The sequence below is a fragment of the Cervus canadensis genome, chromosome 20, assembly GCF_019320065.1.
Source record: "Cervus canadensis isolate Bull #8, Minnesota chromosome 20, ASM1932006v1, whole genome shotgun sequence".
Taxonomy (NCBI): Eukaryota; Metazoa; Chordata; class Mammalia; order Artiodactyla; family Cervidae; genus Cervus; species Cervus canadensis.
In genome coordinates this window covers 37,535,026-37,557,724 of record NC_057405.1, presented here as the reverse complement: position 1 = coordinate 37,557,724, position 22,699 = coordinate 37,535,026, and positions in this window count along the sequence as shown.

The window sequence follows — 22,699 nt, the reverse complement described above, 5'->3', positions numbered from 1 at the left end:
AAATGCCTTGTGGACTGCGTCTGATGGGATTTTCCCTAAGTGGTCAGGATGCCAACCATAGTCCTGATCATTTTAAATGGCTTGCGATCTGAGGATGCAGAGATGCTCATTAGTGGCCGCAGGAACCTGCTATCAGGAACAGATTGAACCAAGAAGCTCTGCCAACCCAAGCATTAATAGAAATGAGCATGTCAATAAAAGTTCCCAAGATGAAGCCTTAGAATGAGGCACTTATGGACGATTATAAACATTTTGCCCCGTGGTGACTCTCCTCTATCAAACCTCCTCCTAGCCTGATAAGCGCTGCCTCTTTAAGGGTCATTAATTTCCTTGAAAATTTAAACAGCTGTCACTTGTGATCCTCCTCAGGTGCTCATGTGGGAGAGATTAGACTATGTTTATAAGCCAGTCTGTTCATTAAGAGCCTGCCCATGTGGAACCCCCTCCGCAGGCCTGCAGATCACCCACAGATAATTGGGGGCCGTGGCAAATTACACAGAGGTGCTGCAGGCGGCAAGAATGGTGTGGTCTTATTAATATCAGGTGGGGAGAGGGCACCATTTTAATGATTTCCAATAAACTAGAGCAAGCCCTCAGAGCTTCACAAGCATTTGGGCACTGACAGTTATAAAAAGAATACACAGCTTTAGGCTTCCTGTAGTTACTATCAACTTCTTTCTCATTAAAGTTTGAAAAACTTGGTTTAACCCTTTGTGATGCAGTGGTTCTTCCCTGTTAGCTTCTAAGTTCAAGTTACTTCTGATGAGTCTAAACCCTGCTACATCTTCTGGTGGCTTCCACGGTGGCACAGTGGTAAAGAATCTGCCTGCAATGCAGGAGACACGGGAGCCACGGGTTCAATCCCTGGGTCGGGAAAATCCCCTGGGGAAGGAAAAGCAGCCCACTCCAGTGTTCTTGCCTGGAAAATCCCATGGACAGAGGAGTCTGGAGCCTGCAGTCCATAGGATCACAGAGTCAGACATGACTTAGAAACTAAACCACCACCACCGTAGTAGGAAATAAATACTTCATGAAGCCACATGGCTCCAAACGTAGCATGTTTGAGCTGTATTTCTAACTCAAGATACTCATGTTTTAAATAGCATTCTCCAGTTATATAGTCTTTTAATGAAATTTGGTATACCATATGTCTATATTTTCTGATATTAATGAGTTCTTGTGAACTAATAAAAATGTTATATTTTAATATTTTTAGCAGCATTCAAAACTTAATGAGAAGGCTTTGTTCGAAAAAACTTTAAATGTATTGGACAGTTTGTTTTCCAGTCTGATCAACATATAAAGAAAAGATGTAAGGATATTTTAAAAATAGATGAGACTTTTTTAGTACTAAATTTCTGTAACAGTAGAAATATTTCCAAATACCTTTTTTTCAAAATGCTGTCACCATTACAGGGTTTGCTTTTGAAAAATACTTATTTATACTCATTGTTGAAACATCCAACTTCAAATTCAACAGATTACATGTGTTTATATTTTTAAAAAATCTTCTTGGGATGACACTGCAGGAAGTCATTGTAAGCACTCTGAAAAGGATGGTAAATTTTACATTTAAAATAAATATATTCTATCTTTAAGTTCAACAATTCTTTTAAGAACTTTGCATGAGCTAACCAACAGAACTTTGAGAACCAAAGATTTTCTTGATTATTCCTACTTCATTCAGAATATTCTAAAAATTCCATCATTTTAAAAAGTCTTATTTCTGTAGAAATTATCATGCTTTTGGCACCCTATATCTGTTTTCTTTTTTGCTGCAGAGTATGTGAGATCTTAGTTCCCTGATCAGCAATTGAATCCATGCCTCCTGCATTGGAAGCACAGAATCTTAACCACTGGACCACCAGGGAAGTCCTGACATCCTATATCTTGAAAGGCACCTCTGGCTTTCACTTCTTTGCTGCCACACTTGGCTTATGAAGTGTGCAGGAAGTAGTCCTCTGTACAAGGCTATCTCTGTAAGATTAACCTTGCAATCTTTTCTTATATTCTAGTAGAGGCAGTGGCTTTAGCAATGACTATATTATACAGTTGTATAAAGCATTGTGTTATTAAAGAATTTTTGTACTGTTGAGAATCTGCCTTTCCTGTTTCCTCTTTCCTTTGATAGCTGATAAAAAGAGGTAAGTTTTTGTGTATTTCATTTAAACAAAATCTGACAAATACCATACATTTTGCATGAGGTCCACTACTCTGTTCATCCAACTTACAGCAAGCGTCTTATACTTAACAAATGTGATCTGATGCTTGTCGGACCAAGTCTTCAACAGTGTTTTCAACGCACCTTCCAAATCTTTTTGTTTATAAAGGAATGCTTTGTAGCTTGTTCAGTATATTAATTTCTATAAATTATATGTATTTTTACTAGGAGGAGAAAGTATTTCCCCAATTATATGTGGGTTTCACTATTAACTCTGGAGAAGGGCATGGCAACCCACTCCAGTATTTTTGCCTTGAGAATCCCATGAACAGAGGATTCTGGAGGGCTATAGTCCATGGGCTTGCAAAGAGTGACTAATACTACTACTTTCGGTATAAACTAAGGAACCACAGAAGTGGATCCTAAATACTTATCATTAAATTTAGTAAAATGTTATAAATTGCTGTCTTGAGAATGGCATGGCTTTAAACATGTGTTAAAAAAATGATTATGCCATATTTTATATGATTACATCATAAGGTACTATCCTAATGTACAATATGCCCTTAGCATAAGACTCACTGATGAAAATTGTGGCAGTTCATTGTTAAAAATAATGAAAGTAAACTCATATTTCAAATAGTGTTCTTGATAATTTTGAAGCCTTCAAACTTAAGTCTTTTTATACAAAACTAGATGATTTTTAAAAATTTATAACGTGACTGATTAAAAATTTGTAGTGGGAGCTAAAATATTAATTTTGCCATTTTCTGGTGGTTTGCTTGGATTTAAACTACTAGCATTTTTCAACCCATGGGATATTTGCAGAAACTTTTTAATCTACTTGACATTTTAGAGAGTACATTCATTCAAAACCCAATAATTTTTTAGTTCGGTTAACTGGATCCACAAAAATTGCAGCATAATAGAACACACTGGAAACCAGCAGGAGACAGTATATTACTGTTACGCCTGATGTGTTTTGAAATGAGTTCCTTTCTTATTTTTGGATGTCCTGTTCATTGCATGTGGCAGAAGTCTGCATACAGACTGAATAAGGGGAATGGTGTTGATCCATGTAATAAAATGTGGTTACTTTCCTGTTGCTTAGATAAAAAACCAGTTCAGTACAGTTCAGTTGCTCAGTCATGTCCAACTCTTTGCGACCCCATGCACAGCAGCACGCCAGGATTCCCTGTCCATCACCAACTCCCAGAGCTTGATCAAACTCAGGTCCATCGAGTTGATGATGCCATCCAACCATCTCATCCTCTGTCATTTCCTTCTCCTCCTGCCATCACTCTTTCCCAGCATCAGAGTCTTTCCCAATAAGTCCGTTCTTCATATCAGGTGGCCAAAGTATTGGAACTTCAGCTTCAGTCCTTCCAATGAATATTTAGGATTCATTTCCTTTAGGATGGACTGGTTTGATCTCCTTCCAGTCCAAGGGACTCTCAAGAGTCTTCTCCAACACCACAGTTCAAAAGCATCAATTCTTCGGCCCTCAGCATTCTTTAGAGTCCAACTCTCACATCTATACATGACTACTGGAAAAACCACAGCTTTGACTAGATGGACCTTTGTCAGCAAAGTAATATCTCTGCTTTTTAATACGCTGTCTAGCTTGGCTATAGGTTTTCTTCCAAGGAGCAAGAGTCTTTTAATTTCATGGCTGCAGTCAACATCTGCAGTGATTTTGGAGCCCAAGAAAATAAAGTCTGTCAGTGTTTCCATTGTTTCCCCATCTATTTGCCATGAAGTGATGGGACCAGATGCCATGATCTTCGTTTTTTGAATGTTGAGTTTTAATCCAGCTTTTCACTCTCCTCTTTCACATTCATCAAGAGGCTCTTTAGTTCCTTCTCACTTTCTGCCATAAGGGTGGTGTCATCTGCATATCTGAGGTTACTGATATTTCTTCCGGCAATCTTGATTCCAGCTTGTGCTTCATACAGCCCGGCATTTTGCGTGGTATGCTCTGCATATACGTTAAATAAGCAGAGTGACAATATACAGCCTTGATATTTGGAGAATACGTTAACTAAGCAGAGTGACAATATACAGCCTTCTTTCCCATTTGGAACCAGTCTGTTGTTCCATGTCCAGTTTTAAGTGTTGCTTCTTGACCTGCTTACAGATCTCTCAGGAGGCAGGTATGGTGGTCTGGTATTCCCATCTCTTTAAGAATTTTCCACAGTTTGTTGTGATCCACACAGTCAAAAGCTTTGGCATAATCAATAAAGCAGAAGTAGATGTTTTTCTGGAATTCTCCTGCTGTTTCTGTGATCCAACAGATGTTGGCAATTTGATCTCTGGTTCCTCTGCTTTTTCTAAAACCAGCTTGAACATCTGGAAGTTCACGGTTCACGTACTGTTGAAGCCTGGCTTGAAGAATTTCGGGCATTACTTTGCTAGCCTGTGAGATGAGTGCATTGTGTGGTAGTTTGAACATGCTTTGGCTTTGCCTTTTTTTGGAATTTGAATGAAAACTGACTTTTTCCTGTCCTGTAGCCACTGCTGAGTTTTCCAAATTTGCTGACATATTGATTGCAGCACTTTCACAGCATCATCTTTTAGGCTTTGAAATAGCTCAACTGAAATTCCATCTCACCTCCACTAGCTTTGTTCATAGTAATGCTTCCTAAGGCCCAGTTGACGTAACATTCTAGGATGTCTGGTTCTAGGTGACTGATCACACAATCATGGTTATCTGGGTCATGAAGATCTTTTTTGTATAGTTCTTCTGTGTATTCTTGCCACTTCTTAGATAAAAGATAAAATTATAATATTTTCCCCCACACCATAACAAATTATCTTTCATTTAGGCCACTTAGGGGGCTAGTTATGGAGAGAAGAGAAGAATGTCTTTGCCTTACATTCCTTTACTAAGCTCTGACTCTGGCCATCACAAGGTCTTTGTGACAGGAGAGCCAATGACAGATTTCAGTTAGTGGTTTTCTCTCTCTGTGGATCAGCTCTCATCTAAGGAGATAAAAGTATATAATCACAAAGTAAGCCTACTGGTGATACTCTTATTGCTATATGCAAAATGAAAAAAAAAGTTGGAGGTTGAAAACATTTATTATTAGAGATAATGTGTAAGGAAGCAAACAAGTTGTCTGAGGAAGCCTTACAAATAGCTGAGAAAAGAAAAGAAGCTAAAAGCGAAGGAGAGAGGGAAAGATATACCCAACTGACTGCAGAGTGCCAGAGAATAGCAAGGCGATAAGAAAGCCTTCTTAAGTGAACAATGCAAAGAAACAGGAAAACAATAGAATGGGAAAGACTAGGTATCTCTTATGGGAGATACCAAGGACACATTTCATGCAAAGATGGGCGCTATAAAGGACAGAAACAGTAAGGACCTTACAGAAGCAGAAATTAATCAGAGGTGGCAAGAATACACAGAACTATACAAAAAAGGTTTTAAACTCAGACCAAACCGTGATGGTGTGGTCACTCACCTAGAGCCAGATATCTTGGAGTGTGAAGTTAAGTGGGCCTTAAGAAGCATTACATATATTCTTCTTATGAACAAAGCTAGTGGAGGTGATGGAATTCCAATTGAGCTATTTCAAATCCTAAAAAATGATGCTGTTAAAGTGTTGCAGTCAATATGTCAGCAAATTTGGAAAACTCAGCAGTAGCCACAGGACTGGAAAAGGTCAGTTTTCATTCCCATCACTCAAAAAGGCAATACCAAAGAATGTTCAAACTACCATACAATTGTACTCACTTCACATGCTAGCAAGGTAATGTTCAAAATCCTTCAAGCTAGGCTTCAACAGTATGTTAACCAAGAACTTCCTGATATACAAGCTGGATTTAGAAAAGGTAGAGGAACCAGAGATTAAATTGCCAACATCTGTTGGATCATAGGAAAAGCAAGAGAATTCCAGAAAAACATCTATTTCTGCTTTATTGACTATGCCAAAGCCTTTGACTATGTGGATTGCAACAAACTGTGGAAAATTCTTTAAAGAGATGGGAATAATAGACCACCTTACCTGCATCCTGAGACACTTGTATGAAGGTCAAGAAGCAACACTTAGAAGCAGACATGGGACAATAGACTGGTTCCAAATTGAGCAAGGAATAAGTCAAGACTGTATATTGTCACCCTACTTATTTAACATCTATGCAGAGTACAACAGGAGAAATGCTGGGTTGGGTGACTCACAAGATGGAATCAAGATTTCTGGGAGAAATATCAACAACCTCATATATGCAGATGATACCACTCTAGTAGCAGAAAGTGAAGAGGAACTAAAGAGCCTCTTGATGAGGGTGAAAGAGGAGAGTGAAAAAGCTGGCTTAAAACTCAACATTCAAGAAACTGGGATTGTGGCATCTAGCTCCATCACTTGATGGCAAATAGATGGGGAAAAAGTGGAGATAGATTTTATTTTCTTGGTCTCCAGAATCAATGCAGATGGTGATTGAAGCCACAAAATTAAGACACTTGCTCCTTGGAAGAAAGGAGAACTAAATGACAGACAGACCTAGACAGGTACAGTTGAAGGCACAGAGGATGAGATGGTTGGATGGCATCACTGAGTCAATGGACATGAGTTTGAGCAAACTCCAGGAGATAGTGAAGGACGGGGAAGCCTGCCATACTGCAGTTCATGTGGTCACAAAGAATGGGACACAACCTAGTGACTGAACAACAACAACAAATATAACTGAATGCTGCATATTTTATATATGAGGGCGAAGCTCATTAAAAAACAAAACAAAACAAAACTTCTAAGTTGATCTCTCCTAAACAATGTAAAATATACCCAGAGAGCAAGTGACATCTGTGTTCTTTCATTTTGTTTGCATTAATGAGCCATGAATGGAAGAAATCCCCCTCCAGTTTCATTGAAAGACTCCCTTTTGAATAAAATAGGCTTTTGTAGAATGGTAGAAAACTTTGTTTTCTTTCTAGCTGCTTTGAAAGAAAGACCCTAGACTCAGGCCTATATAAGAAATATCTTAATTTTTAAACAGTGACACTCCATTAGAAACTAGACAGTTTAGTGTATTCAAAGAACAGAAGTGATTGTTTGGGCAGAGATCCTGTTCACCGTGATGGACACATTGATCAGGCAAAGTACTCAGGAGGGATCCTGAGTGCTAGAAGGAAACAACTGGATCTGAATTTGGAAAATGTGTGTGTGCATGCTTAGTCGTGTCCGACTATTTGTGACCCCATCGATGGTAGCCCTTCAGGTTCCTCCCATGTCCATGGGATTCTTCAGACAAGAATATTGGAATGGGTTGCCATTTCCTCCTGCAGTATTTGGAAGCATTTCTCAGATGTTTTGTCCAGATATATTTTGTGAATCTCAGTATGATGCTTTGTGTCATTTAAAATCAGAAATTATAAGAGCCAAAAAAATAATAATATGTACACTTATTGTCAAAACTGACAAATAAGCAAAATGTACTGAATCCATCATTTATGGGAGCTATTCCTTTCTTGGAAAGTTTCTAATACTTCCTGTAAGTAGTCGTAATTCAAATTGCCAAGTCATGTGGTACTGGCAAAAATCCACATTGAATCTGTTTCATTTTTTTCCTTTCCATTTGTTTTTTGTTTGGATTCTCTTTTGATGACACTTATTGCTTCACAAAGTTTATGATCTTCTTTCTCTCATAATTGCTTTTTGTTCTGCATGCTTTTTGTTTCTCTGAAGGACATTGTCTGAGAAGGCAATGTGGGAAGACTGTGAACAGAGCATAGGTTTTGAATATGAGTAGATCAGGATTGACCTTTGCTATGTTATACTTTGTGCTAAATCTCACTGAGAAAAAATCTTATCTGTGCCTCAATTTCCTTAGTCTAAAAGGGGATGCTATTATTTTGAGATTAGGTTTGGCTGCATGTAGCAAAGACTTCAAATAGCAGGGTCTTAAAGTGAATAGAAATTTATTTCTCATTCACATAAAACCCAGGCTGGTTTTGGGATTGCTCTGGGAAGGCATCAGGGCTCCATGAGATGTCAGAGCCCCAGGTTCTTGCTATCTTGTTCTAGCATCCCTAGAATGTTGTCCCCATTTCCATGGCCTGAATGACTCACTCTCACCACTACTGAATCCCAAATGCAGGGAAAACTGTACAACCTTGAAGTTGTGACCCCTGCTCCTATTCACATTTCATTGACAAAACTTGGTATCTGACCACACGAGGCTGCAAGGGAGCTGGGAACTGCAGAGTTTATATTAGATGGCCATGTGAAAGTGAAAGTCATTCAGTTGTGTCTGATTCTTTGTGACCCCATGGACCATGCAGTCCATGGAATTCTCTAGGCCAGAATACTGGAGTGGGTAGCCTTTCTCTTCTCCAGGAGGTCTTCCCAACCCAAGGATCGAACCCAGGTCTCCCACATCGCAGGCAGATTCTTTACCAGCTGAGCCACAAGGAAAACCCTTGTGGCTCATGTGCCTGGTTAAAAACTGGGGGTTTCATTATTCTAGAAGAGGTGACTAGCTTTGGGGGTTTAACTAGCATTATCTGTGATAGCCAGAATTGACATATATTAGCCAGTAGGCACAGTAGTTGGACTTCCTTGGTGGCTCAGATAGTAAAGAATCAGCCTGCAATGTGGGAGACCTGGTTTAATCCCTGGGTAGGTAATATCCCTGGGGAAGGGAATGGCTAGCCACTCCAGTATTCTTGCCTGGAGAATTCCATGGACAGAGGAGCTTGGCAGGCTCCTGTCCATAGTGTTGCAAAGAGTTGGACACAACTGAGTGACCGAGCATGCATGCATGGTATTTAAAGGGAGACAAAATAAGATGATTACTTTTCCTTCACTGTGATTTTTTACTTTAATCCTTTTATTATCCTAGCTGTATGAGTTTACTCTGAAGATGCTAACTTTTCTAAATTTAGTGCCGTCATCTTATTCTCCAATAAATCTCTTCTCCCATATATAGTCTTATCCACATCTTTAATGGGGAGACAGCTTGCCTAATTTGTGCATGTGTGCTAAGTCGCTTCAGTTGTCTTCAACTCTTTGTGATCATATGGGCCATAGCCTGCCAGGCTCCTCTATCCAGGCAAGAATACTGGCGTGGTTGCTGTGCCCTCCTGCAGGGAGTCTCCCAACCCAGGGATCAAACCCGTATCTCTTACATCTCCTGCTTTAGTAGGCGTCTTCTTTACCATTAGTGTCACCTGGGAATGCCTAATTTGAGGTCGATCAAAAAGCATGTTTGTCTCTAAATTTCGCGTCTACTGACTTGCTCTATTAGAAACAAAACATTTCAAAATAGAATGTGAAATATTAGGTCTTTATCTACCTGAAAAGATAAATGTATGCAAAATTTCCATGACAAGGTGGGATTTCATTTCTATTTTCATATTTATTAAATTTAATAACCTAGATGATTTTTATAACCAGAAGCACACAATAATTATAATCTTTAAATTTAAATATGTTAATCAGTTAGCAGTTACAACTCATTAGAATTTGTTTTATTGAGTAAGATGATTGTCTCTTGACTGAGAACAGGCTCCAGCGAGAAGGAATCAAGGAATAAATGCAGCTACTTCTGGAAGGGAATCAAGAATATACCAGATTTGGGGTTTCCCTGGTGGCTCAGTGGCAAAGAGCCCGCCGGCCAAGGCAGTGGACATGGGTTCGATCCCTAGTCCAGGAAGATCCTACATGCCACAGAGTGACTACGCCTCTGCCACAGCTATTGAGCCTGTGCTCCAGAGCCCAGAACCCCACCTGCTGCGCTCACAGGCCCCAAATCCCGAGGCCCTGTGCCCCAGAGCCTATGCTCCGCACCAAGAGCAGCCACTGAAACGAGAAGCCCAGGCACTGTAATGAAGAGTAGCCCCCACTCTCTGCAACTAGAGAAAAGCCCTCACAGCAGCGAAGACTCAGCACAACTAAACATAAATAAATTAAAAAAAATTTTTAAATATACCAGATTTGTAACTTCCCCAGTGTCCAGTGATTAAGATGCAAGGGGGCACAGGTTCAGTCCCTGGTCAGGGAATTAGTTCCATATGCCAAGAGATGTGGCCAAAAATTTAAATATATGTTTATATATATACATATGTATACATAAGTATACAAATGTATGAATGTATATATATGTATATGGGTATGCATGCTAAGTCACTTCAGTCAAGTCTGACTCTGCTGCACTATGGATTGTGGCCTGCCAGGCTCCTCTGTCCAAGGGATTTTCCAGGCCAGAATACTGGAGTGGATTGCCATGCCCTCCTCCTCTGACCCAGGGATCGAACCTCGTCTCTTACATCTCCTGCAATGGCAGGCGGGTTCTTTATCACTTGTGCCAGCTGGGAAACCTGCATATATATATATGTGTGTGTGTGTGTGTGTGTGTGCCATATTTACAATGATAGCCTGTGTCACCCTTGTTCTTTGTTTTTTTCAAAAATGTTAACCAATAATTGCAATTTATTTCTGCTACTGAATAAGCTAAGATTAATGTAATATTCCATAAATATCAATATTTAAAACTTTAAAAATAAATCTATATTTTTTCAATTATATCAGTGTTTAAAATGACAAGCTATTCATGCTTTCTTCAAAGACTGTGATTAAAACTAATAATTTTAAATTACTCCAAAGCCTTGCATTCCAAGCTAGTGTATAGTCTTAATATATACTGATGAGTTGAAATCACAGGGTCAACACAGTAAATCTTTCTGAGACATAAATTTTACTGTTATATTTACACAAATACATGGTGTGTTGCAATATATTAAGGTCTAATACAAAGACATTATGGAGTAGAATGAGATAGTTCATGAATTGTCAAACAAAAGAAAAGGATTCAAAGAAATTCAGCATGTGGATGATATTTCTTGGGTGTGCCTACAGAGTTCTTACTTTGCTTGTCATTGAAATTATTTCAGTAAGAAAGTTTGAGAAATATAACTTTAAGTATCTGATGTTGCTCCAGAATATGAATACTCCATATGGTACGAATACCTAGGTGAGCCATTTGAGACCGTCACACAGTTAGAAGATAGCCAGATGCTCATTACATGAAAAGAGTCATGATTTAGGAGGAGACTCTATAATTTCATGATTATATCTAGAGACAAGCCCAGCTAAGTCAAAATCTTACCAAAGCTTTTTTTTTTTTTTTTGCAGTATGAGACAAAGAGTACATCTGAGTACATTATCTAGGTTTTGCATCCTTAAGAATTTAGGTTATCTGCAACATGTTCCTGTGTCCTCAGGAGAAGGGCAGGTGTCAAAATGCCTGAATACTATGCTACTTTTTAAAGACTCTTTTTGATAATTGGATATTTTACACAAAATTGAGTCCCTGCTCTCAAAACTTAACAAATTCATTCTTTTTTTTTTTTCTGGTCTTTTTCTGGCAACCAAGTAGCACTTAGCAGTTTTAATGGCCCTAACCAATCTCTTCCAACTAGGCAAGGATAGCTGTTTTCTTTGGCCTGACTATTTGGAATCATCTGCATGAATTTGGTGGGTTGAAAATATGTTTGACAGTTGAGTCCCTCTTCTCTCTGCCTTGGCTCTGCAGAGAGGGCTTGTTAAATTATTCTGCGTGTTGGTACCTGAAGCATGTGTATTTGCACATGTCACAGGGTTCTTATTCAGTAATTTATTACTTTGATTCCTTAAGTAGACACTTGTGACCTGAGTAAGAATTCCTCTAAGTGGACTTAACCAGTTATACTCAGGAAGTAAACTTTCTCTTATGTGGAAGTTTAGGTTTAGAAAATGTTTGCATTAGCCCTTAAGTATTTGACATCGGATATGCTAAAGAACATAGTATAGAAAGGCAAGATTAAACAAACTACATACCCTTCTGGGATGAATTCTCATTGAAACCTTTTATTGCCTTCTTTGGTCTAATGTTTATGTCCTTGAGTGACGTGGGCTTCACTTTATCATGAATATAGTTTCACATTTTGTATTAATAATCTAAAATTACCTTACTAGATTACTTGATTAATATTCAAATTTAATTTTACTTCTTAGTAGCTAACTTGTTGAAATTCAGTCTCTTTAAGCTAAGAAATTATCATTAAATACAATGAAAACCCATTCTTCCTAATCATTTCTTAGATTGTAAAAATAGGTATAGCAAGGATGACTCTCTGACTATAAAATTGTGTGTAAAAAGGACGCAATTCAGCTGACTCTATGTTCCACTCTCTCTTATGGTGGGTGGTTTAGTTGCTAAGTCGTGCCTGACTCCTGCAACTCCATGGACTGTAGCTTGCTAGGCTCCTCTCTCTATGAGATTTCCCAGGCAGGAATACTGGAGTGGGTTGCCATTTCCTTCTCCAGAGGATCTTCCTGACCCAGGGGTCGAACCCTGGTCTCTTGCATTGGAGCCGGATTATCTACTCACTGAGTTACCAGGGAAGTCCAACATTTCTGTAAATTTGGGATTTGCCCTCCTTCACACTTCTCTAGGGCATATATTTAGGGATATATCTAAGAATTTGGAAAGCATCCAAGACACTGGGGGAAAGAACCCATGTGGTCTCTGTGTCCTATTGCATGGAGCCAGCAAATGAGAGATCTACTCTAATTGGTCCTGGGTTATCACTCCACATGGTTTGCTGCAGAGATGTCCTCGGCTTCCTTGCAAATCTTGTTTGACTGTGAGGGCTCTTTTTCCTATGATGAAATCTTTTTGCTTCCCTCAGCCACGCTGAGACATTGGCATCTCTTCAATTGTTCTCTTCAATTGGAGGTGTCACAGAGCCTTTTCATTTCTAGGTACTTGTCTACCTAAAGAGAGAGAGAGAGAGACTGATTACTGAGTGTGTATCTATAAACAACTCTTAGAACCTAAGTACAGACTGTTGTTTCTCAAAATTTTCCCTGGGAACCAGGTAGCTTTCGTTTCCATGTTCCATAAAAGTATCTCAGATCTTTTTGCCTCCCTTGGGCTTTTCTCTGAGAAGTAGGGCACAAAGTCCTCTCTCTCAGATCCAGGGAGGTTTTTGTTCTCATTTGACCTCCCTTCCATCTTCCTCCATCTCCCCTGCTGGTAAAAAGATTTTCTAGTCTGGATAAAATTAGCTTTAATTTTTAAAAATCTCTTTAACAAAAACTAGAAAAACTTTCCTTAAATCAAGGAACATGGAGCAGACAATGTGCTCAAATTAGGGAAAAGGAAAGTAAGAAATTCCAGAAAGAAAAAAGGAACATGGGTGAATATCACAGAATTATGATCCTACCACATTTAGATCTTAAGTATCTATATGTTACCACATCTGAGCCTTCTGAAAAGAAAATTAAAAATTATTTCTTTTTAAAAAAATTTCCTTGTAATTGAACACAGTTGACTCAATTATCCAAGTGATAGTTTTCTAAGCATTTTGTGTCTTTTTTTTCTTCCTTATACTACTACTTTCACTTAAAACAAAAACAAGGACTTACTCAGAGGTCCAGTGGTGAAGAATCCACCTTGCATTGCAGGGGTGTGAGTTCAATCCCTGGTCAGGGAACTAAGATCACACATACTACGAAGCAACTAAAAGTCCCCTGCTGCAACTACTGTGCCCTCGAGCCACCACTAGAGAATCCACGGGCCCCAGTGAAAATTCCCACGTGCTGTAGCAGCATGACACAACGAGGATCCCGTGTGCTGCATCTAAGATCCAACGCAGCCAAACAAATAAATTACAGAGAAACAAACTCCATCCGTGTGTGCAAGAAAGAAAATAAAGTGGAACAAAAATTCAAATCACTAGTAGTTTTTCTGTTATAAACGAACATAGAGAAAGACAAGTTGCTGGCAGGGTTTGGTACATTCTGTGAATGTCCCTAAAACCTAAATGATGCTTTTTCTGAGAGCTGTTTATAAACACACAGGTCAATAATCAGTCAATCTCTCTCTCTCTCTGTCATCCCTCAGGAGAGCAAGTACCTAGAATATGGCCCAGAAATCTAACGTGCTCATCGTTGACATCATTGATCATTTTGTAACTCGGTCACATGGCCAAGTTTTTTCAACAGCAATTCCATGTAGTCACTATCGATCACAGTTGACATACAAGATGAAATCTGTTCGATATCCTTGCCTAGAGGTTAAAAAACTGTGCTCTGTTATCAGACTGCCTGTGCTCTGTTATTTAGGAACTGGGTAAATGGTTTCAGTAAGACATTTAACTTTTCTAAGCCTCAATTCTTTATGGATTAATGATAAGAAACTACCCCAAAGGTTACTGCAAAAATTAAATGGAATATTCTATGTAATGAGTTTAGAGTAGTGACTAGCAGTCAACATGCTTTAGCTTATTATTGCTACTATTATTCATGTGAAGTGTTTTCTATTTTGACTGTCCATAGAAATGCTGACCTGTGATTCCAGATCTGTGAAAATTCCATCTGCCTATAGTTTCTCAAATTTAAGAAAGGTTTTTGATGTCATTGGGACAATATGTGAGTAATCATTCCTGGAACCCTTGAATGCTGAGGGCAGATCAATTGGCTACATTAATGATTAAAGTTAGAATAAGAGCTGTCACTGTCTGTAGTTCACCACTTTATTAGGGATCTGTGTGAACAAAGAACCTTGTTTTTGTTCATTTATCTGTTTGTTGTTCAGCATCTAAAGAATCCATCATTGTGGGGAATCTTAGCTAATTTGAATTTTTTCCTCATCCTGACAGAATTGGATAGAATCTGTGCCCAGTATCAAAAGTTATTAAAGTTGAAATGCTCAGACTAGAAGAGTAACTGTTACTAGCTTTTCTTCCATGAGAAATCAGGCTTAAGAACGATAATTTAAAGCCAAAACAAAGGGCAGACTGGCAAAGAAACACATATCCACTTAGGGACACATGGATTGAATCTGTTCCTGTATTGGTAGCCAATTAGGTAAGTGAAAACTTCTGCTTTGAGTATTTAGCTCCAAAAGCTTGATATAACAGAAGTTCAATTATAATAACTGAAATTAGAAATAGAAATACAGTGCTACATTATAATTGGAAACTGAAAACAGGTGTGGTTCTCTGCTCCTCTCAAGCTTTGCAGCCTCCAGTTTTTGAGAAGGAGACATATGTGAAGTTTGAGCATATTGTATCACTGGAAAATAGGTTATATGAATTTTTTTGTGAAGATAAGCCCCAGAGTTGATCTCATACCAAGATGAACAAATAACTCATCAGTTATTGATGAACTGCTGAACAACAATTGGTTAATAGTTTGGTGTAGTAGGAAGATTATCTTAAAACCAGTTCTAAATCCTTTAGCATTGACTAGTTAATTAGCTGATTAATTAAGTTGTGATTGACTGTGTACTGTTTCCTGATGGGATGGAAAAACTAGCATGGTGTTGATGACAGTAGTGAGTGGAGAACACAGCACTGCAGTCAGAAAGAGAGATAAGAGCTGATGGGCCCACTGGCTTACATGAGTGAGCCCTGAACCCGCGGGGGTGATGGAAATAAGATAAGTGATGAGAATAATGAAAATAAGATAAGTGATGAGAATAAATAAGAGAATAGAGGAGACAGGGATGGAGCATCAACCTTAAAGGAGGAGTAAAAGAAAAGATAATGCTCAAAATTCTCCAAGCCAGGCTTCAGCAATACGTGAACCGTGAACTTCCAGATGTTCAAGCTGGTTTTAGAAAAGGCAGAGGACCCAGAGATCAAGTTGCCAACATCTGCTGGATCATCGAAAAAGCAAGAGAGTTCCAGGAAAACATCTATTTCTGCTTTATTGACGATGCCAAAGCCTTTGACTGTGTGGATCACAATAAACTGTGGAAAATTCAAGAGATGGGAATACCAGACCACCTGACCTGCCTCTTGAGAAACCTGTATGCAGGTCAGGAAGCAACAGTTAGAACTGGACGTGGAGCAACAGACTGGTTCCAAATAGGAAAAGAAGTATGTCAAGGCTGTATATTGTCACCCTGCTTATTTAACTTATATGCAGAGTACATCATGAGAAATGCTGGGCTGGATGAAACACAAGCTGGAATCAAGATTGCCGGAAGAAATATCAATAACCTCAGATGTGCAGATGACACCACCCTTATGGCAGAAAGTGAAGAGGAACTAAAAAGCCTCTTGAAGAAAGTGAAAGAGGAGAGTGAGAAAGTTGGCTTAAAGCTCAACATTCAGAAAACTAAGATCATGGCATCTGGTCCCATCACCTCATGGAAAATAGATGGGGAAACAGTGTAAACAGTGTCAGACTTTATTTTTTGGGGGCTCCAAAATCACTGCAGATGGTGATTGCAGCCATGAAATTAAAAGACGCTTACTCCTTAGAAGGAAAGTTATGACCAAGCTAGACAGCATATTAAAAAGCAGAGACATTACTTTGCCAACAAAGGTCCGTCTAGTCATGGTCATGTATGGATGTGAGAGTTGGACTGTGAAGAAAGTTCTCCAACCAGGCAGAGACATACACAAACCATTAGCCTTGATGAATTTCAGGAAGATGGGAAATGCATGATGAATTAAGGATATAGGAGCAGGAGCAGAGTCGGATGTGCACACACAGAAGCTGCAGCAGAGGCAGAAACCAGCTCCCTGCTGGTGGTGCCTCCAGAATGCTCCCAACATGGAGATCAATGTTCAGTTTCATGAAGGGGTAGTGCTCAGAGACCAAGGTCAATTTTTGTCTCTAAATGGTTGTACAAGTTAGCACCTCTTCTGTAAGTACCGCTTGTCAAAGAAATTGGTTTGGGATTTCCCAAATATAATAAACACCCAGGTAGTGTGGACCTAGTTTTCTCCCCGCTGTCTGTTCATGCATTTTGAGGGAAAACTGTCTGTGAGCTCAGAGCTCACAGTCCACCCCACTGACGGAAGAGAGGGCAGGTGGGGAAGAGGACTGCATGCCAGCAGGAGGAAGCCGGGTCAGCAACGTGGGCCAAGTAAGCAGTCCACTTCATGAGTTTAAATGGACAAATATCGTGTTAGAAGAAAAATAATCATACATGCATATGCACAGTGCCAATATGAGCCAAGGAATCAACTTAAAAAACAAACCCTGATTATTCAGAGCACAGAATATAATTTATATATATATATATATATATATCTTCACAGATACTAAAGAGGGGCTTCCCAGGTGGGAGTAGCGGTAATAAGCTTAGTTGCTCAGTCGTGTCCAACTGTTTGTGACCCCATGAACTATATGCAGCCTGTCAAGCTCCTCTGTCCATGGGATTTTTCAGGAAAGAATATGGAGTGGGTTGCCATTTTCTTCTCCAGGAGATCTTCCTGACCCAGGGATCAAACCCCTGTCTCCTGTGGTAAAGAACCCGCCTGCCAGTGCAAGAGACATAAGAGATGCAGGGTTTGATCCCTGGGTCAGGAAGATCCCCGAGAGGAGGACATAGTAACCCACTGCAGTATTCTTGCCTGGAGAATCCCCATGGACAGAGGAGTCTGGCAAGCTTTAGTCCCTAGGGTCACAAAGAGTCAGATATGATTGGAGTGACTTAGCAAACACACATATACTAAGGAACAATAAAGAAATATTGGAAATTTAAAAATATAATGCCTGAAATTAAGAAAAATTAAAAAGAAGTGCTGAAATAAAAATCTGAGGAAATCTAGAAATTAGGCTAAAAAATTAGGATTGTAAGATTGTATAGAAAAAGACTTTAAAATCTTAGAGGATCTATTTAGGAGAACTACAATCCTTCAAGAAAAAGGACTTTCTCTCTTTTCAGAAAGAAAGTATTTTAAGGAGATTATCAGAGGAATAATGGGAAAAAATATTTTTGAGATATAAACACATGCATCCTCAGCTTGAAAGGGCACACAGAATGAAGAGGACGTGAATGAAGAACAAAAAACACATCTAGACAGAGATTCAGGTAAAGAGAAGATCCTCAAATCCTCCACTTACTGCCTCTAATAAATGGGAACCAGCTTCTCATCAGAGACATCACACATTCAAAGGCTGATATCTGAGAAAAATGTGACTTGTAATTTAGAAGTAAATGCTCAGCCAAACTATCAAGTAAGAGTTCCAATAAAATAACATTTTCAGATATGCAAGACTCAGAAAAATCCAGACATTCTCTTTGGAAGACTTACTTTCTGTTTATTGAACAAAACAATGAAGGAATGGAAGAAAGAGGGAAAAAATGAGATCCATTAAACAGTATACCTAATCTATTGTATTGATGCATTTATTATGGTTGTGTAGTAGAATATCCCTGTTTTGTAGGAAATGTACAACGTAGCATTCAGAAGTGATAGAACAATGAATCAGCAATTTATTCTCAAATGGATCAGGAAAAAAAATATGCTTTGTATTGTGCCTCCAACTTTTCTGTAACTTTGTGATTATTTTGAAATTAAAAAAATTAAAATGAAGAAAAGAAACTGTACAAAGTTAAAAAACAAATTTACCCTCTCCAGCATTCATTGTTTATAGATTTTTTCGATTGTTCTGACTGGTGTGAGGTGATACCTCATTGTAATTTTGATCTGCATTTCTCTAGCCGTTAGTGGTGTTAAGCATCTTTTCATCTGCCTCTTGGCCATCTGTATGTCTTCTTTGGTGAAGTGTCTTCTGCTCATTTTTTGATTGAATTGTCTTTTGATATTGAACTGCATGAGCTATTTGTATATTTTGGAGATAAGAGATGGGAGGGAGATACAAGAGGGAGGGGATATGTATATACATATGGTTTATTCACTTCACTGTACAGTGGAAGATAACACAAAATTGTAAAGCAACTATACTCCAACAAATAACAACAACAAAAAAAAGACCAGTCTCCTTTCTAGCAGGAGCCCCCACCCAGAGCATGGCCTACCAAAAACTCCACCGCCATCCTCCAATTCCCAGCACTCTCTATCCCACCTTCCCAGCATCAATCAAGAGTTGATTTATATAACAAACTAATTATTTATATGCTTCTTATTTTTTTCCTCTGCCTCACTGCTGCAATAAACTTCAGGAGGAGCTCTCTTCATTGCTATATACCCCAAACACAGAAAACTGCCAGGAACACACTGAGTTCTTGATAAATATCTGTTGAATGAATTAATAATCTGGTTATTACAAACATTAGTAATAAGTAAAATTTCATTCTTTATAAAATATTAATGTTTTCCAAATACTAAAATTGCAACTACTAAATATTACCTATTATTTGAGATTCCAATTTTTCACTTCAACTTCTACATGAAAAGAAATCTATTCCAACACCACTTGTAAGATGATTAAACCTCTAGAAGATTTTCTTAAAAATGAGATGTCTTCTGCAATTCAGTCCAAGGGAGGAAAACTTCAAATGCTAGATCACAATCTTAAGAGTACTGAGAAGATGTTTTGCTATGTTATTTTTTTTTAGAACAGATATCAGTAAAAATAGGTAGCAGAAGATTTTATAAAAGGAAAATCATTCCAGAATGACAGTGATGTAGGAGGTCTAGGGTGCAAATTAGAACAGAGAATAAGATGGCTCCAAAAATAATTTCCTGTAATAAAACATGATTAAGAAGCTAAGTGACTTTGGTGATAAAAAGGAAGTATAGAATCATAAAAATAAACAAACATAAACAATGTGCCTTGCCCCCTTCCCTGTTTGTTAGCTTGTACTCCTTCCAGCTGAACAAAAGTAATGGTCCCTGCCATCTCCATCTCTACCTTCTATCCAGTCACTGTTCGATTTTTCAGGGAACTACATTTAAATAATTATAATACTGTAAATGCTGGGGTATTTTTTGGATTAATGTGCAGACAAAAGGGAGAAGGCAATGGCACGCCACTCCAGTACTCTTGCCTGGAAAATCCCATGGACGGAGGAGCCTGGTGGGCTGCATTCCATGGGGCTGGGAAGAGTCGGACACGACTGAGCGACTTCACTTTCACTTTTCACTTTTATGCACTGGAGAAGGAAATGGCAACCCACTCCAGTGTTCTTGCCTGGAGAATCCCAGGGACAGGGAGCCTGGTGGGCTGCCGTCTATGGGGTCGCACAGAGTCGGACACGACTGAAGTGACTTAGCAGCAGCAGCCGCAGCAGTAGCAGACAAAAGAGTTAGTTACTTTTAGTTCTAAGAGGAGAAGATAAATGATATAAAATCGGATGTTACAAAGCATGAGATACTGCCTAAAACGGATGTCAAGTAATAGAAGGTTGTGTTTTATTTGAAAACACACATTAGCAAGTTTTAAAAACTTAATAAATAAAAATATGCCATTAGAGTTTGAGGTATGAAACCTCAGTGGGAATAGGAAAGTGAGAAAGCAGGGTAGTCAGCATAACTCCTCCTTCTTCATGGTAGGAATAGCAGTTAGATATACTTTAAATTGATAAATGAATAAATATAAACATTATGGATATGACCACCAAAAGCAACATAAATTTGTATAAGTGGCTATCAGAAATGAAGAGTAAGATTGAGAGTGAAAGTGAAAGTGTTAGTTGCTCAGTTGTGTCCGACTCTTCGCGACCCCATGGACTGCAGCCCACCAGGCTCCTCTGTCCGTGGGATTTTCCAGGCAAGGATACTGGAGTGGGTAGACATTTCCTTCTCCAGGGGACCTTCCTGACCCAGGGGTTGAACCCAGGTCTCCTACACTGCAGGCAGATTCTTTACCGACTGAGCTACCAGGAAGCCCAGGAAGAATGAGGGTAAGGGGTAGTTAATTCTTTAGTCTCAAATCCTCTCAGTTTGGACTTTAAATTTTAGATTATATACTAGATATGCACAGAAAAATGTCTGGTCTGATGAGCTTCAGCTGTGAGCTTTGGTTCCCCCAAGTGGGATGGAGGGATAGTGAGGAGAGGACTTTTTAAACTCTTCAGTATAGCTTTCAGTTATTTTTTTTCCTGTAATGAGCATACTTTGTTATTGAGTAAAAATCATATATATATAAAATGCATATATAGGGGCTTCCCTGTGGCTCAGGTGGTAAAGAATCTGCCTGCAATGCAGGAGACCTGGGTTCGATCCCTGGGTTAGGAAGATCCCCTGGAGAAGGAAATGGCAATCCACTCTAGTATTCTTGCCTGGAGAATCCCACGCACAGAGGAGCCTGGAGGGCTACAGACCATGGGGTCACAAAGAGTCGGACATGACTGAGTGGCTAACACTTTCACTTTCATGTACATATTATTATATAAGGAGGTGTAAAGGCAACAAAAAGAAATGCTAAATCTTAGAAGCACCAAGAGTTCATTGAGTTTGGCAACTGGGAAGAGACCCAGTGGGTGCAGCTTCCAGCAACAGTAGGAACACAGTAGGGTTGCAAGGGAAACACCCTTGATGAGGAATGAAGGGGACTAGGAGCAGCAGATACAAGTGAAAACTATTTTCAAGAAGTTGCAATGAGCAAGGGAAGGGAGACGGTGTGCGGAAGTTAAATAGCTGACATTTAAAGGGCATAATTGTTTAATAATCACTTAGATTTTAAAATAGACTGTGTTGTATTAAATAGCTTTAACTTGAAAGGACCATGAAATATAAAGAGAATGAAATGGTCACATAAAGACTTTCCAAGAAAATATTATATCTACATCTCTCCATTTTGGATGAGGAAACCATCCAACACATTTTCATGGAGGCTTAGTTTTACAATTTTAAGGTTTCTTCTACCTTCCTCCCTTTAAAAGTTCACCTTTTCAGGTATGCCTTTTGTAGACATTCCCTACAGAGGCTTCTAAAGCAGAAGTAATTATGTCTCTGTATTGCGCAAGATTAAGGGGTCTTTGACTATGTCTGACTATGTACTTATATTTATGAAAAGTGAAATATCAGTGATTTTTTTCATTTCATAAAGTTAGGCTACATTACACTCCAATCCTTAGTGGTTATGGAAAATGTGCTAAATTGATAAACCATGTCTCTCTGTCATTCAGAAATAATTACTGAGTGAAGCTTGTGTTCAGTAACTTGGTTACTCCCTGGGTGAAACCAAGGTTCCTCTTCCATTTCAAGGTGACTTTCTGGGCCAGATACCAATCTTTGTAGTCAGATTAGGTTGAAGAAAAAAAAATCTGAAGTTCCCTTTTTTGCCTTTATTTCCTCTTGTTCTCATTCTTGCTCTATCAGCTCTATTGCTGCCCCTCAGCTTATTCATGCCCAGAATTCTGATATACTTAGCATTTTGCCCAGTGCCTCCACAATACAACTTCTAGCAAAACCTGATTTCCAGAAGGAATCAGAGAAATTCATCCAACCTGAAATAAAGCTCTCCTCATTAGGCCATTGATAAACATTAAATGCAGGGCTTCCCAGGTGGCTTAGTGGTAAAGAATCTGCCTGCCACATAAGAGACACAGATTTGACCTCTGGGTTGGGAAGATTCCCCCCAAGAAGGAAATGGCAACCCACTCCAATATCCTTGCCTGGGAAGTTCCATTGACAGAGGAGCCTGGCAGGCTACAGTCCATGGGGTCGCAAAGAGTCGGATGTGATTGAGCAACTAGACAACAACAAACATTAAATGAGGGGCTTCCCAGGTGGTGTTAGTGGTAAAGAATCCACCTGTCATGTAAATCCATGGCTGATTCATGTCAATGTATGACAAAAACCACTACAATATTGTAAAGTAATTAGCCTCCAACTAATAAAAA